The sequence below is a fragment of the Mus caroli genome, chromosome 5, assembly GCF_900094665.2.
Source record: "Mus caroli chromosome 5, CAROLI_EIJ_v1.1, whole genome shotgun sequence".
In the NCBI taxonomy this organism is placed as follows: Eukaryota; Metazoa; Chordata; class Mammalia; order Rodentia; family Muridae; genus Mus; species Mus caroli.
Window position 1 is genome coordinate 59,932,055 of NC_034574.1, and position 14,443 is coordinate 59,946,497.

The 14,443-nt window shown below is 47.3% G+C and overlaps 1 protein-coding gene across 12 annotated transcripts in view; it reads right to left on the reverse strand.

The window, feature by feature from the left end:
- Apbb2 (amyloid beta precursor protein binding family B member 2) overlaps positions 1–7,881 on the reverse strand; it is a 326,762-nt gene extending 318,881 nt beyond the window's left edge. For 5 of the 12 annotated variants that reach the window (XM_029477229.1, XM_021162014.2, XM_029477230.1 and 2 more), the window contains exon 1: positions 7,598–7,880. The gene's annotated coding sequence lies outside the window, so the exon portion shown is untranslated. Of the gene's footprint in view, positions 1–3,713; positions 3,922–7,597 lie in introns of all 12 variants that reach the window. The other 7 variants (XM_021162015.2, XM_029477234.1, XM_029477232.1 and 4 more) reach the window with 3 other exon arrangements.
- Positions 7,882–14,443: the final 6,562 nt, after the last annotated feature.

Consider the following 14,443-nt stretch of genomic DNA (forward strand, 5'->3'; position numbering starts at 1 on the left):
AGACGGTACTGTCCAGCCATACACAGTACTTCCACCTACAGAGAGTACTGCCCAGCCATACACAGTACTTCCACCTACAGAGAGTACTGCCCAGCTATACACAGTACTTTCAACTATAGACAGTACTGCCCATCTATACACAGTACTTTCAGACAGTACTGTAGCTATACACAGTACTTCTACCCAGAGACAATACTGCCCAGTCATACACAGTACTTCTACCCAGAGACAATACTGCCCATCTATACACAATACTTCTACCTAGAGACAGTACTGTAGCTATGCACAGTACTTCTACCTACAGACAGCACTGCCCAGCCATATACAGTATTTCGACCGACAGACAGTAAGTACTTCAGCTAAACACAGTACTTCCACTTACAGATAGCACTGCCCAGCAATACAAGATACTCAATGTAGAAGGTAGCCTGGCCTTTGCCTAGAACAAGACTACTGAACAAACTAAACAAAGACCCTCAAGTTAAGAACACAGTCAGCAGCAAAGAACAAGCATGATACTCAGGGAAACACAACATCTCCCGTGGTTTCAGGCCAAGGCCCCAGGAGTCAGAACCTCAGACCAGCCTTGAGCCTGCTAGGGTGGCCCTGAAATCCTTATCCAGTGGCTCAGCTTTCTGGTACTTGCATGTGATGACAACTCACCAGATCCCCCTTATTTTATACAGAAGCAATCTATCCTGGGAAATGCCCAGAGAGTCAACAGAGCAACTCCTAGTTTCCAATGTCTGGAAAATCACATGAAAAAAAAAATGCACTTGGGAGCCAAAATAGCAGTGCCACCATCAGGCAGATGCCAGTTAACTGTGTGCTTTGAAATCAAATAGGAGGTAACATTTTTACCTTTTCCCCAAACACTGAGCTAAAGGAAGTTTAATGGTATGGTGACAAGACAAGTCTTGTGTAGGGCCTGGACAAGGCCTCTAACTTTTCTAAAGCACGGCAAACTGTCAAATGGGAAATGAAGCTATACCCCAAAGAGTTAAATGAAATGCTTCCTGTAGAGCTGCAGGCACACAGTTGGCTCCTAATAAATAAATGTTATCTCTTCATCCTGTCACTTGGCAACCAGTGGTCTCCTCGGTATTTACTGAAGGTCCAGGACAACAGGATGGCCACTGTACAGCCTATTAGAAAAGACCTTAGCTTTCTTATCTCTAAAATAGGAACAGGGTTTCCTGAGGGTTAGATGGCACAACAGCCATGGAGCTCTGAGCTCAAAGAATTTCATGGTAAGGTTGATATTATTAGGATCAGTGAGATGATTAAGCACAGATTTTATAGACATGTTTACATGTGTTCTCATATGTAAACATATGTACATACATAGGTTAGAGGTCAATGGTGTTCACATTCCTCAAATTATTCTCTCATTCTCTCTCTCCCTCTCTTTTTTTGAGACAGGGTTTCTCTGTGTAGCCCTGGCTGTCCTAGAACTCACTCTGTAGAGTGAGTTCACAGCTGGCCTTGAACTCAGAAATCCACCTGTCTCTGCTTCCCTGAGTGCTGGGAATAAAGGTATGTGCCACCACCACCCAGATCTCTTCCTTATTTTTAAAGACAGGGTCTCTCTCATTGACCCTGAAGTTCACCTACTCAGCTAGATTGGCTGGCCTGCAAGCCCCAAAGATCTTCCTGCCTCTTCCTCTCCAAAGCTGGGGTTACAGGCACAATGCCTAGCTTGTTCACGGGTGCTGGGAATTGAACTTTGGTCCTTATGCTTGTCTGGCAAGTGCTTTAGTGACTGATACATCTTCTTAGTGGTAAGCTCAACAGACTTCTAGTGTTGCCTGAAACACATTCTTTACTATGTTAAACTATTATTTCAAACCAAAGTTTTTTTTTCTTCCCCTGCCCCCGTCAACCCAATACCACCAAAAAACAAAAAAACAAAAAAACAAAAAAGGTGAAAAGCAGCCATTTCCAGGAGCCAACCATTCTTAAGCTCCCCCTAAGCATCTCAGGTTCATCCACATAGCGTGGGAGGCCACATGAAGAAGACTATTAAGCAATTCATGATCCAATGGTCTTGCTTCCAACAGCAATTCCTAGAATCACCATCTCCAAATTGCAAAAGCATGTTGCTCTGCCAGAAAGAGATCTCCATGCAAACAAACAAATGCCAAGATACATCTCCAGGCCTGCCTGCTGACTTCACATTGCCCTGTCTGCTCTCCCAGGCCCTTGTCCTTCATCCTGGCATCCTGCTGGCCATTCTTGGGCTATAATTCAAAAATGCTCACACAAGTTCCCAGGGCACTTTCAAAATGAATTCCTTCACAGCTCCTGCGACTCTGGGTCACTCTACATTCCTGGAAGGCCCAGGGGCCTTAGCAGCCCACCCACAAGCTCTGTGTGTTGGTCTGGCTTTGCTACTAACTCAATCCCAAGGGCAGAACTGTGCATCTCAGGACCAGATTCCCAGACTTAGCAATTTCATGGACCATTAAGCTGCCAAATGAAAATATTCCCACCCCTTCAGAGAAGATTTTTACCCCAAAATTGGAAGGGCATAATCTCAAAGAAAGGGGCAGCTCTCCTCATTTGAACACCAATAAAATCCTGGCTTTAACATCGCCGTTATCACTGTAGTAAGAACAATGAAAATGTCACCGATAGACTCTCAGCCCTCAGAGCCTGCACTGTGCTCTGCATAGACACAAACCGTTCACTTCTGCAATGCCTACAAATGGAGATCTGTTTTCTAAGGTGGTGGACTGGACATGCTACATCCCGTTCCATCTTCCATGCCAAGCCTTCCTTCCCCAGCAGCAGAACTCGCCCTTCCTCTTCAGAACTCTACAAAGTCGGTCCAGTTGCATCCTCTAAAGCACGCTCCTCCTAGCTCAGTTCAAAAGTCTGCACTTTTTTTTCCTTTCCTTTTCTTTTCTTTTTTTTTTTTTAGTCAACTAAAAATAACAAAGCCACACTTCCTCCCACTCCAAGCATTCCTTGAAGCAGGCTTGCCGATATAGCTCAAGTTCAGAAACTTCAGGTACTGCCCCGCTAGGCAAAATCCTGCAGCATCCACAAGAGGAAAAGGACACAATGGCTAACCTAACACTCTCAAGTCATTAACATGAAGAAAACATTTCGGGCCTATTTCACCCCATTATTCTGCTCTATGCTCTCTCTCCTTTGTCTCGGTGAACTCATGCATTCTATACATCCTATATACCAGGAAGTTATACATTGTCACTTTTTTTCCTTTAGTTCTGTTTTGTTTTGTCCCTATCTTTTGTTGTTAGTTGGTCAGTTAGTAAGTTGGTCAGTGTGCTGACCTCCTAGGCGATTAATTAGATCCAGGCTCCCTAGGTTTGACTACATGGTGATGTCTTACCTCCTCTCCCTACCTTTTCCGTTCTCACCGCCTGACCTCTTCCCATGTTTGCAATTCTTGCTTTGCTCCTTGCAGGCATTCGGAATCCTCCAGGCCAGAGGCCCTGATGTCACTGCCCTCACTGTTACTTAAGTGCTGCAGTAACTCTGGCTACCTTCTCCTGCCTCACTTAAAGACTAACAGTGCAGAGTTTTGTGAGCATCCTGAAAGCAATGTATGCACAACCCAGAATGGAACAGCACAACCCAGAATGGAACAGGCGCCCTGTATCCTCAGCCCCATCACCATCTAGCTGGTACTTCTGCTACTGCAGCAGCAGACCACAAACACCTGCACAGCCAGGGAAGATGCTCACCTCAAATGACAGCGGCAACCAGTTCCTATGGCCAAGAGCTGCACCTCTCGTTAAGGGCAGAAGGCGAAGGATAACACATAGGGAAGCTCTGCTAAAGTTCTACAAGGTAGAGATCAGCAACCGAGTCACAGAAGGCTTCCCCTGCAACTGGTAGAGTCTTCTACATGGGCTGGGAGCCTAAAAGCAGAAAGTCTCTCTTCAGAGGATGCTAAAAAAAAAAAAAAAAAAGTTTTCAAAGTCTGATAGCCAAGCCTAACCCCGACTCTGCCTCCTACCCAGAAGACCACAGGTTCAGAGTTCAGTGATAACAATTATTTTGTAGTAAAAGAAAAACTCAATGGGAAGCAGGAACTGACCAAGAAGGAAGGGTGTTAAGGCAAACCCAGGGCAGGACAGGCTCTGAGATGCACAAAATCAGCCTTACCTATGTTCTATGCCAAGCCTTCCTTCCCTAGCAGAGGAACTCGCCCTTCCTCTTCAGAACTATGTGCTAAATGAACTCCTCTCTCCTTGAATGGCTATATTATAGGCCTCTGGACCAGGCCAAGGACTCAGTAAACCAACCAGAGGGTGTATCCTATTGCAAATCTCATTCTACTGAGCTTCCAAGAAGTGAATTAACTTCTCCAGGTCACAGAGTAAGCAGGACTAACGGAGGAGCAGGGTACAGGAGCAAAGACATTAGAGTCGCTGCTTGGTGAGCTTTCTATCAAATCCTACCAGACCCTTGATGGAGCCTGCCACTCTGCCTCAGACAAGTCATTACAGCTACAAAGCACACCACTGACACATGTCATCACGCAGAGTATGCACCAATGACACTTTAAGATGGGCAATTCTGGCTTATCATCCCTAGATTTAATTCTTTTTTGCTAGTACTACAACACCACTGAAAATAAATAAACACAAAGCAGGTTTTAAAACGCGGGACGGAGGCTTCTTACAAGCATTCGAGTCACTCGTAAGGCACGCTCTTCTACTCAGACCTAATCCTAAACAACAAATCAAAGATGTCTCAGAAGAGAATGCGAGAATGCTTAGGGAATAGTAATGGGACACATTGAAATATTCTCCTCCTATGAGAGGAAACTTCACAGTGAGATTGTTATTGGGGTCTGAAGTCTCCACCTCATAAAGGGGTTTTCCTTGGGTGGGTGGCATTTATGTCAACGTACCATAAGCAAAGGAAACATGAGAAGATAGGGAGATGGCTCCATTGGCAAAGTACTTGCCCTGCAAAGGTGAGGGCCTGGGTTAACTCCCCAAGACCTTCATTAAAGCCCGGCATGATAATACAGTATTCCTTCTGCAAGATGAAAAGGTAAAGATAGGATTTTCCTCCAAGGTTCTCAAGGCCAGTTAGCCTGGTATGCAGAACAGTCAACAATAAAGACCAAACTCGGTCTCAAAAAAACGGTGAAGGTTAGCAGGATCTACACCAAAGGATCCTCTGACCATCGAATGTGCATATGATAAGTACAGGCACATATGCAGGCATGCCCACATACATCACATACAAGACACTGCATGTAAAGAGCAGAATATCAGTTTTGTCAGGAACAGCCACTGATCAAATCGGAGATTTCTTAACCCAGGCAAGGAGAGTATCACCCACATAATCAATAATAACTTAATACAATGTTTTTCTAAAACTCATTCCTGTTAGTGTAGCGAGTAGCTATAAAACACTGTGGTATGTCTCTGGGATACAAAAGGTATTATATCCAAAGGTACTGTCTATTTTAAAGGTGTGGATAGAAAGATAGTAAGATTCCATTTTTTTCTTAGATAAATTTAGATAGCCACTAATCAGGGTAAGCAACAAGAAGAACACAATTCTAGTACTCATGGGAAGGGTTTCAAGTGTTGGTTCCTGCTCCAACAGAAAAAGAATCCAATATTTGTTTGCTGCTTCTCCTCTGGCAGGAAAAGCCCTCAGAAAATAGAAACATGACATACAAAATAACTGTTCTAAAATATTGCTTGCACACGTGTTCTTGTAATATTTGTCTTTTCCTAGATAATGTTGTAGCCTGTGTTCATATTATTGAAACTAATGTAAAGTATTACTCTGTTACATTGTAGCTCTTCCAGCTTTTCAACTACCTCTTTACAAAGGTTCAGACTGCAGGATTCTACCCAGCTCCTTAAAGGTGAATAGTTTAAAGTATCCATTTGGGGAAGAAGTAACAGTGTCAGAGGACAGCAGCCACACTTGAACCAGAATAGGGTCCCAACCTGAGTCCTTTCTCAAAGCCTGGCACATGGCTTTCTGTTTCTGGGAACTTTCCGAAGGTGTCTATCAACCTAACATAACAAGTTCAAAAGGACAGTGGCAGACCTCTTGCATCTGCGACATCCCCTACCCCACCCCCACACTCCACAGATGGGACCACTCCCCACTCCAGCCACCCTTGTTCCCACCACATTTCTGCCTGCCTGGGGAGGGGGGAGGGGAGAGGGGTCCCCATCCTCAGGACAAATACCATCTTCCCAAACAGATGCCATCTCTAAGATTCTGCTAAGAGTCTCCAAATTCGGAGAAATCCTGAAACAAGACAAAGCCTGTTCCTAACTTCATAAAGAAATGCTCCCTCCCAGAATCCTGTCTCCGCAAGGTCAGCCACAAGAATTCAGGTACTACTACCATGGCCATTTCAGGAAAGGATCTATAGTATCATGACAAGAAAGAAAATTTAGATTTAAGGTGCCAAATCCCAAAACAACAGATCAGCTGTCACAATTTATTCTTAAATCGGTAAAATGAAGAAACAACAAAAAGGGCCAGCCTCACAAAGTTTCTTATTTCTTGATATCAAAATGATATTGCTGTTATCGTTTTATGACTTTCATTTAAGACATTGAGCACAAGGCAAAGTCAGGGACAAGACTTTTTAAAACTGCCCCCTCTAAGAGCCCTCTGGGCTTCAGACACTGACCTAATTCTCTCTTCATGTGAGCCCTCTCAAACCACTCAGTCCATCCCCCAAGCGATCGGGACAGTCGCGGCTGTGCAGAATCTTGCTACAAAACGGTCCCAATTCTTCATCTGATTTCTCCTGCTTTTTTTTTTTCTTTAAGCCCCACACTCCCTTGGCCTTTTGGGCCTGACCTCCTGTTTTCAGACCTCTCCATCAATGGAGAGACCACCTATCATTGTTTCTACGGGACTCCCGCATCCTCCCTCCGCCCAGCTAGTTTTCGTCGCACAAATGTCATTTCTGGCGTCTGAGCCACCATTCCTCCCAGGAAGCAGCAGTGGGGCGTTCGGGACCCCGATGACCGGCTTCCCTGATCCGGCCCTCGGCACACAGCCATTTTCTAGTTAAAACGCTCTCAGCGCTGCAGAGGGGACAGGAACTTTGCCCTCTCCTCCTTTCTGCAGAGCTGGGTTCTCTGCACCCCGGGAGACGCTAGCCAGGTCTCTGAATCTCCAGCAAGAGCGCGCCGCCCGGCAGGCAGGCCGGCCCCAGGGCAAGGGGGCGTGCGCTACCGGTCGCCCGCGCCCACCCGCACTTTGCCCTCCGCAGTCTCCGCCCGGGCACAGCCCTGCGACCCGGTGTCCTCACCCGGCCCTGCCGAGCCCCAGCTCCGGGTGGGAGTGAGGGAGTAATGGGAGTGACGGGGCGAGCCCGCAGCCAGAGCGCCGGCCCTGCGGCGCGGGCGCGGGGCGAGCGGGACTCCGCAGCGGACGCCTGCTGCAGATGCGACGGCAGCTGCTGCAGCTGGGGCTGCGGCTGGGCGACCGGCGGTGACCGCCAGAAACCGAGCAGCAGCCGCGAGGGCACAAGCAGCCAAGCTCGCCGGCTGCCCGGCTCCCGCGGCGCACTCCGGGCCATCCCTCGGATCCCCGGGCTGAAGGCATAGAAGGAAGCGGGGCTCACCAGCGCTGCGCGGCGTTCGATCGGCTCCGGACCCGGCTCCCAGGTCTCGCAGTCCGCTGAGCACCCGGATCAGCTGCGGGCTGCAGCACGCGAGCTTCCTACTTAGAGCAGCACTGGCTCCGGCGACTGAGCATGCCCAGTGCGGCTCCGCGAGGCCCGCGCAGGGAGCAGCGGCGGCGAGATTCCACTTCTCCAGGCTTTGGCGGCGGCTGCGCGAGGAAAGGCTTGGAGGGGCCTGGCGGAGCCGGGCGAACCCAGCAAGGCGGGGCCGGGGGCGGAGGCCGCGGCGGAAGGGGGCGGGCCGCGCTCCCAGGGCGACCCCTGCAGGTGGAGACGGCCGGGCTGCGGCACAGCAGGGAGGCAAGGGGAGCCAGGGTGACACCCAGAGGCTGGGGGTTGCGGGGCAGCCCGGGTATCCCCTCCAGGTGGCCTAGCGTCTGTCTGCACCAAAAGGCAGTCTGGGAAACTCTTCTCTCACGCGTCTGCGTTCCTGTAGAATGGAAAAATACCCCAAGATGAGAGCTGCCCACAGCCTTCCAGGCTAACTGAATGTTAAAAGGTGAAACTTTCTCCTGCCTTCTGCCTCCTCATCCCCCCACACAGGAACATTCCTGCCCTGGAAAATCACAGCGAGATAACGCCAGGCAAGAAATACGCCTGAGAACAAGGAAAAGCATTATCTACTTGCTACCTGTTCGTTAGGCATTAAGTGGATTTACTGCAGGCACCTGGAGGTCCTTGATTTGTTTCTCCATCAAGCCAAGGGGTGTTAAACTGATGCCTAGGTCAGACTCATCTGGGAAGGTTGCTGAAGCAGCATGCTAGGCGCGTTTCCAGGGGTTGGATGAGTCGTTGTGCCGTGCTGCACAAGCGCCCGTAAGTATCAAATCCCCAGGTACTGATGCAGCTGCCATCCGAGAACTAGTCATGGGGATTCTGCTATACACAGACGATGCTACCTACCATCTCCTCTAGAAAGGTAATTCTGAAAATAATTATAACTACTAAGTAATGGCTCTTTGACAACGCACTCCTCAATCAGATAGTAAATTCAGACTCATCCTCCCTACAGTGAAAATGGGCATTATTCTTTTTTTTTCTTTACACAGCAAGAGTTTATTGAGGTTCCACAAGATCCCCTTACTAAGACCTAGAAGCAAATCACAGCCCCTACCTTCATGTTTGCAGCCCAGCAGTAACTGACATCCACTGAATAGTTTCTATGAAATGCCATTTCTGCCATCTCCATACACAAGGTGTTGACATTTAAAAGAGTTGGGAATGGAGAGAACGCCGTGTGTTGGTGGTATCTTGCAATCTATAGCCTCTTCTATAATCAATTATTTCCCTCAGACTCAGCTGAAGGCCAGTAGTACTGCCTCAGAAAAATCTCCATAAATCTATGCAGGTTCACTCTTGGAACTGAGCCTCTGCATTCCAAGACTGGCCCAACGAATCCTGCGAACCATGAACAGTCAAAAACCAGGGTTCAAATACCAACTTGGGAAAAGCAAACTCTAGAGGGCCTTGAGACACAGGCTACTCTGTCCTTCAAGCCCAGACAGGAGGAAATGAACCCAAGCCCACCCTGCGAATCCTTCATCGCGGCGATCTCAGCAGGCTACCACACCAAGTCCCCTTGCACCTTGATCTCCCTGCCCGCCAACGTCCAGAGCCTACCCTACCACCCGATTCTCCCGGGCTCCCGGGTCGAACCGCGCCTGCCCCCTCCAGGCGGTCTACTCGGACGCGCAGAAAACCCGCGCTGGAGTCAGCCGCGGCGGCGGGGCGGGGCGCGCAGGCGCGGTGGGCTCCAGGTTGGGCGGAGGAGGCGCCCTGCTCCACACCTGATGCAATCACCCTTCCGGAAACCCGCAGGGTCTCCAGGATCACCGCGGAAACGCTTCCTTGCCTGCTCCCGCCTCTGCGTCCCAGCCTGGTCGCCTGCTTCCTAGGCTCATTCCCCTGGTGGCCTGCGGGAGGAGTCGGGAAGTCACCTCCTTGCCAGCTGAATACTTAGATGTCCCGATTGTGAGGGGCCGGCTACAGAGCATCCTGCAGCTGTTGGAGGAAACTCCCCCGGTTATTTCCCCGGGAGGACTGGCGGGACTGGAACACTGGTTTTGAACTCTTCTTTGCTTCCTTCCTGCATCCTATCCATAATTTCTTCTCTGTTCCTGAAAGGGACGGTTTAAGGTGGAATGGATTGCCAGGTTCCCTGGCTAGCTAAGTATGTAGCCTTAGATGGGCTGGAGAATGCCTGCCACCACACACTCATGTTATAAATAAGTAATTGGCTTCCCTATACCTCATCGTTTAAGATCACAAAGAAAATCATTTCTCATTTTACCACCTTATGCAATTTTGATAGCTATTGTGAGTGGGTTTTTCCCCTTAGTGCTGACGCACACACGAACTGTTTTCTTAGGAAATGAACTATTCCAAGAATATCCTGAGCACTTGTTTTTATCAAGTATAAAGTAAACACTGGGTACAGCACATTAAATTTACCTCCTGTAAATTCCCATAAGATCAAAAGCCCTACTAAGTGGAGGTCTGGGTGTTTCAGGGAATTTTAGTGGAAAGAACACTTGCAAGAATGTTATAAAACCAACGCTACACCATCTTTAGATTCTGTACGCTTTTTACTTCTTCATACCCCAGAGATGTCAATGGCTTCCTTAAAGAAGACAAATCGGTCTATTGTGTCACAGCACCACAGAGGCTGAGGCAGGAGGACAGTGAATTCAAGACCAGCCTGGACTTTACTGTCAAAAAGAACAAAAGCAAACCTGGGTGGCACTGGATGGGGAATTCCTGTCTCAGCCAGGAGTGGATTCCCAATCCACTCAAACCAGTGCAACCACCAGCACTGCTGGTTTTGAATTCAAAACTTAAAAGTATAAACCAGTAGCAACAAAGGAGACCCTGTTACTGGTTTCTTCTTAGGAAGTCCATTAAGCTTTGAACATCCTTGACCAACAACCAATTGAACCACTGCTAAGATAGCCAAACACTAGGCACTAAGTATGTCAGTCAAATGGCAAAAGGGTTTTGTGTGGCATCAAGAAGTGTTAGGGGGTGGGGGGACTGGAGAGATGGCTCAGTGGTTAAGAGCACTGACTGCTCTTCTAGGGGTTCTGAGTTTAATTCCCACCACCTGTAATGGAATCCAATTCCCTCTTCTGATGTGTCTGGAGAGAGTAAGAGCGTATAAATAAACAAACAAATAAATATTTAAAAAGATGTTTTGTGGCGACATTTAGGGCTAAAAGTACTTTTATTTGGTCATCTGTTGTAAGAGCTGTTTAAGGTGAAACCCGGGGAAATTTAATGATCAAAACAAAATATCTGAGTCCTCATTTGCTTTAGTAATAATTCCAAATACTTTTCCAGTATGAAAACTAAAAGCTAAAGCTTGGTGTGGTTGCCATAACTTTAATCCCAGCACTGAGGAGGCAGAGGCAGGAGATCTCTGTGAGTCAGAGACTAGCCTTGCCTGTATAACCAGCTTCAGACTAGCCAGGGCTACCTAGTAAGAGCCTGGCGGGGGGAGAGGGAATGCTAACTTCTCATCTTGATGGATGTGTATATTTCTATTGGGAATGATCTGACATTTAGAGATCTGAGAGAATACCTTCTTCATAAGCAAAGAAGAGTGGAGAAAAATGTCAAAATACAGAGGTGCCAAGTCAGAAAGCATCACAAGGTGCTGGGTACAGAACAGCTAGTTTTACTGAGCATGTGCTAAAGGCTGGTGAGAGGTTTGTTAGTTTGGGGGGTTTGTTTTAAGACAAGGTCTTATGCTGGTCAGGTTGACCTCGAACTCACTATGTAGCTGAGGCTAGCCTTGGACTCCTGGTTCTCCTTCCTCCGGTTCTAGAGAGGTAGCATTACAGGTCTGCCACCAGGTGCTTATGCCTGTGCCCTTACACGGAAAACCACACATAGAGAGAAAACGCTTATGACATCTTTGCTTATGTAAGATGATAATCTTCGCACTGAGGAGGCTGAGACATGTAGCGTTCATAATTTTACTCTTATCTATGTGTTTATGATTGTTTGTTTGTTTTTGTGTTTGTTTGTTGAGAAAAAGTCTCACTTCGAAGCCTGGACTGGCCTTAAACTAATGGCAATCCTCCTGCTTCAGCTTCCTGAGTTCTGAGATTACAGATTTGTGCCACCATTTCCAGCTGTTTTTTTTTTTTAATCTTTTCCTTTTTGTTGTTGGTTTGGGGTTTCTGTTGGTTGGTTGGTTGGTTTGCTTTGCTTTTGGGTTTTTGTTGTTTTGTTTTGTTTTGTTTTTTGTTTTGTGTGTGTGTGTGTGTGCACAAAAGCATGACTCTCAACTCTAAGAGGGTAAGAGGTAGCTTATTCTGTACCTAAATATGAGTGAGTGTGTTCTAGGGACATAGATTTGGATCTTTCTAAGCACAGTATTCCAAGAAGAAAGCAGCTTCGTGGAGTTTTGGATTTTTGTTTTGTTTTGTTTTGTTAACAGAATAAATAAAGTCGTAAATCAAGATATTTTTAAAACCATGTTGGTGGGGATATCAGAGAAGCAGTTATAGCAGAATGAGGGAATTTGAGCTCCAGGCCTCGGATGCTACCTGATATCATACACACCCCTTCGTCCATAAGTGCAGGATGGGGTTTGGAAAAGTTATTCCATTTCAAAGGTCTTTAGCTGTTTGTTGGGAATGTTAGGTCTAACACAAAGGTTGGGGAGGACTGAGCATTTGGTTGGGCTAAAGATTGCCCAAGACAAGTTAGGACTGGGCTGTGGAACTATCAAGTTCCAATCTTTCCTTAGTCACTTAGGTTTCAATCCGTTGGCCTCTACTATTTATGACCTTAAATTCAGGCCTGGTCTGACCCACAAACATGAAGCAGATGGTCCTGGTACCTACTGATCTCTCGGGGATGTCAGTCAAGCCTCTCCAGTGGCCACTCTGTGCCTAACTAGCGGTTCTAAAACTGCTCAATATGGTAACAACCCCCACCACCTTTTTTTAAAGACCATGCTGTCCTCATAAAGCTCTCCTCTACCTGCCTCTGCTCCCAAACGTAGATTAGAGTTGTATGCCACTATCTACGGTAGGGCCATATTGGCTTACACATCTCAAAAATCCGCCAGACATGGTGATACATGGCTTGAGAGAGGTGTAGATGGATCTCTCTGAGTTCAAAGCCAGCCTGGTCCACAGACTGAATTCCAGGACATCCAAGGCTACACAGAAAAACCCTGTCTCACAATTCATTATAATTTGTCAGATCCCACATTTCAGTTCTTTGGTCTCACCAGCCAAGTAGCCTCACAAGGATTGTATTGGACAAGGGACTTATAAACATCACCATCTCAGCAGAGCAGGAAATACCCCCATAGAGCTGCGCTGGCTCTTCACCCAACAGTGCAGGCCTTCCTCTCTCTGCATGCTGCACTCCTAGAAGACCATGTGTGTGTGCTCTGCCTAGCCCCTTGAGCCTCACTTTGAATTTCCTACATTAAGATTGTCATCAGAGAGTCGGGCGTGGTGGTGCATGCCTTTAATCCCAGCACTCGGGAAGCAGAGGCAGGCAGATTTCTGAGTTTGAGGCCAGCCTGGTCTACAAAGTGAGTTCCAGGACAGCCAGGGCTATCCAAAAAAAAAAAACAAAACAAAACAAAAAAAAAAACCAAAAAACAAAAAAAGATTGTCATCAGAGGAGCTGGAGAGATGGCTCAGCGGTTAAGAGCACTGACTGTTCTTCCAGAGGTCCTGAGTTCAAATCCCAGCAACCACATAGTTACTCACAACCATCTGTCCTGGGATCTGATGCCCTCTTCTGGTATGTCTGAAGTCGGCGACAATGTACTTACATGTATAAAACAAATAAATCTTAAAAAAAAAAAAAAAAAAAAGGTTGCCATCGGAGCACCCAGCAGTGTCCTGAAAAAGTAGTTAGACTTGGGAGGTAAGGCTTTGTTTCATAGACTTGCTCTCACCATAAGGCCTCACGGGACTTCGTGGGTTTGGGGATTTTGTTTGTTTGTTTTTGTTTTTTGTCATTAATGGTTTTTTTTCTTCTTTTGGGCGGGGTGTTCTTTTTAACCTGTGTAATGGGCACCTGAATCTGTTCCTCACAGGCCTGTTGAGGACTAAAGACATCCTGTGGACAGCTTCTAGCAGGCCTCCTATAGGATGACGTCCTTTCCTCTGCTCCCATTTCAGTTCATGACTTTAAAACTCAGGTTTCTAAAGCACAAATCTCAACCATCTTCACATCTTCCGATGTCCTAAAGCACATTAGTCACCAAGCCCCACGTGCTCCCTGTCCAGGCTGCCTCTCAGATCGAGGCCTCTGTGCCTGCCTCCAGTCTCACTATCCTGCCAACTGACCTTGGAGACACCCACCAGTCTCTGTTCAAGCCCCACCTCCCACAAGCTTCCAGAGAGACCCTGGTAGGGTAAGGACACCAGTGACATCGTACTCCTTTAACCCACCTTTTCACTTCACGTTGCTTTAGGATAACATGTTCAATCTTTGCTACTCACACGACCAACTCCTGTCTCATGGCAAATGCACAATTTGACCTCCTCTGGTACCCACCCTGTTCAGTCCCCTCTCCGCAGCCTCTACCTGTCCCTTCATAGTCTCCATTTGCCCGTGAGCATCCCCAGAGTACCAAATGCCTGTTCCCCGTCTGCTCTTATATGCATCCTTCTCAGGCTGAACTCATGTACATACATCTTTACTGAACAGAATCGCACCTACTGTTGTGTCTCCTAGAAAAGCTCTTTAAGGACAGGCAGCCTCTAAGCTCACAGAACGTATGTGCTGTGCTCAGTGATCCAGGTTGAAACA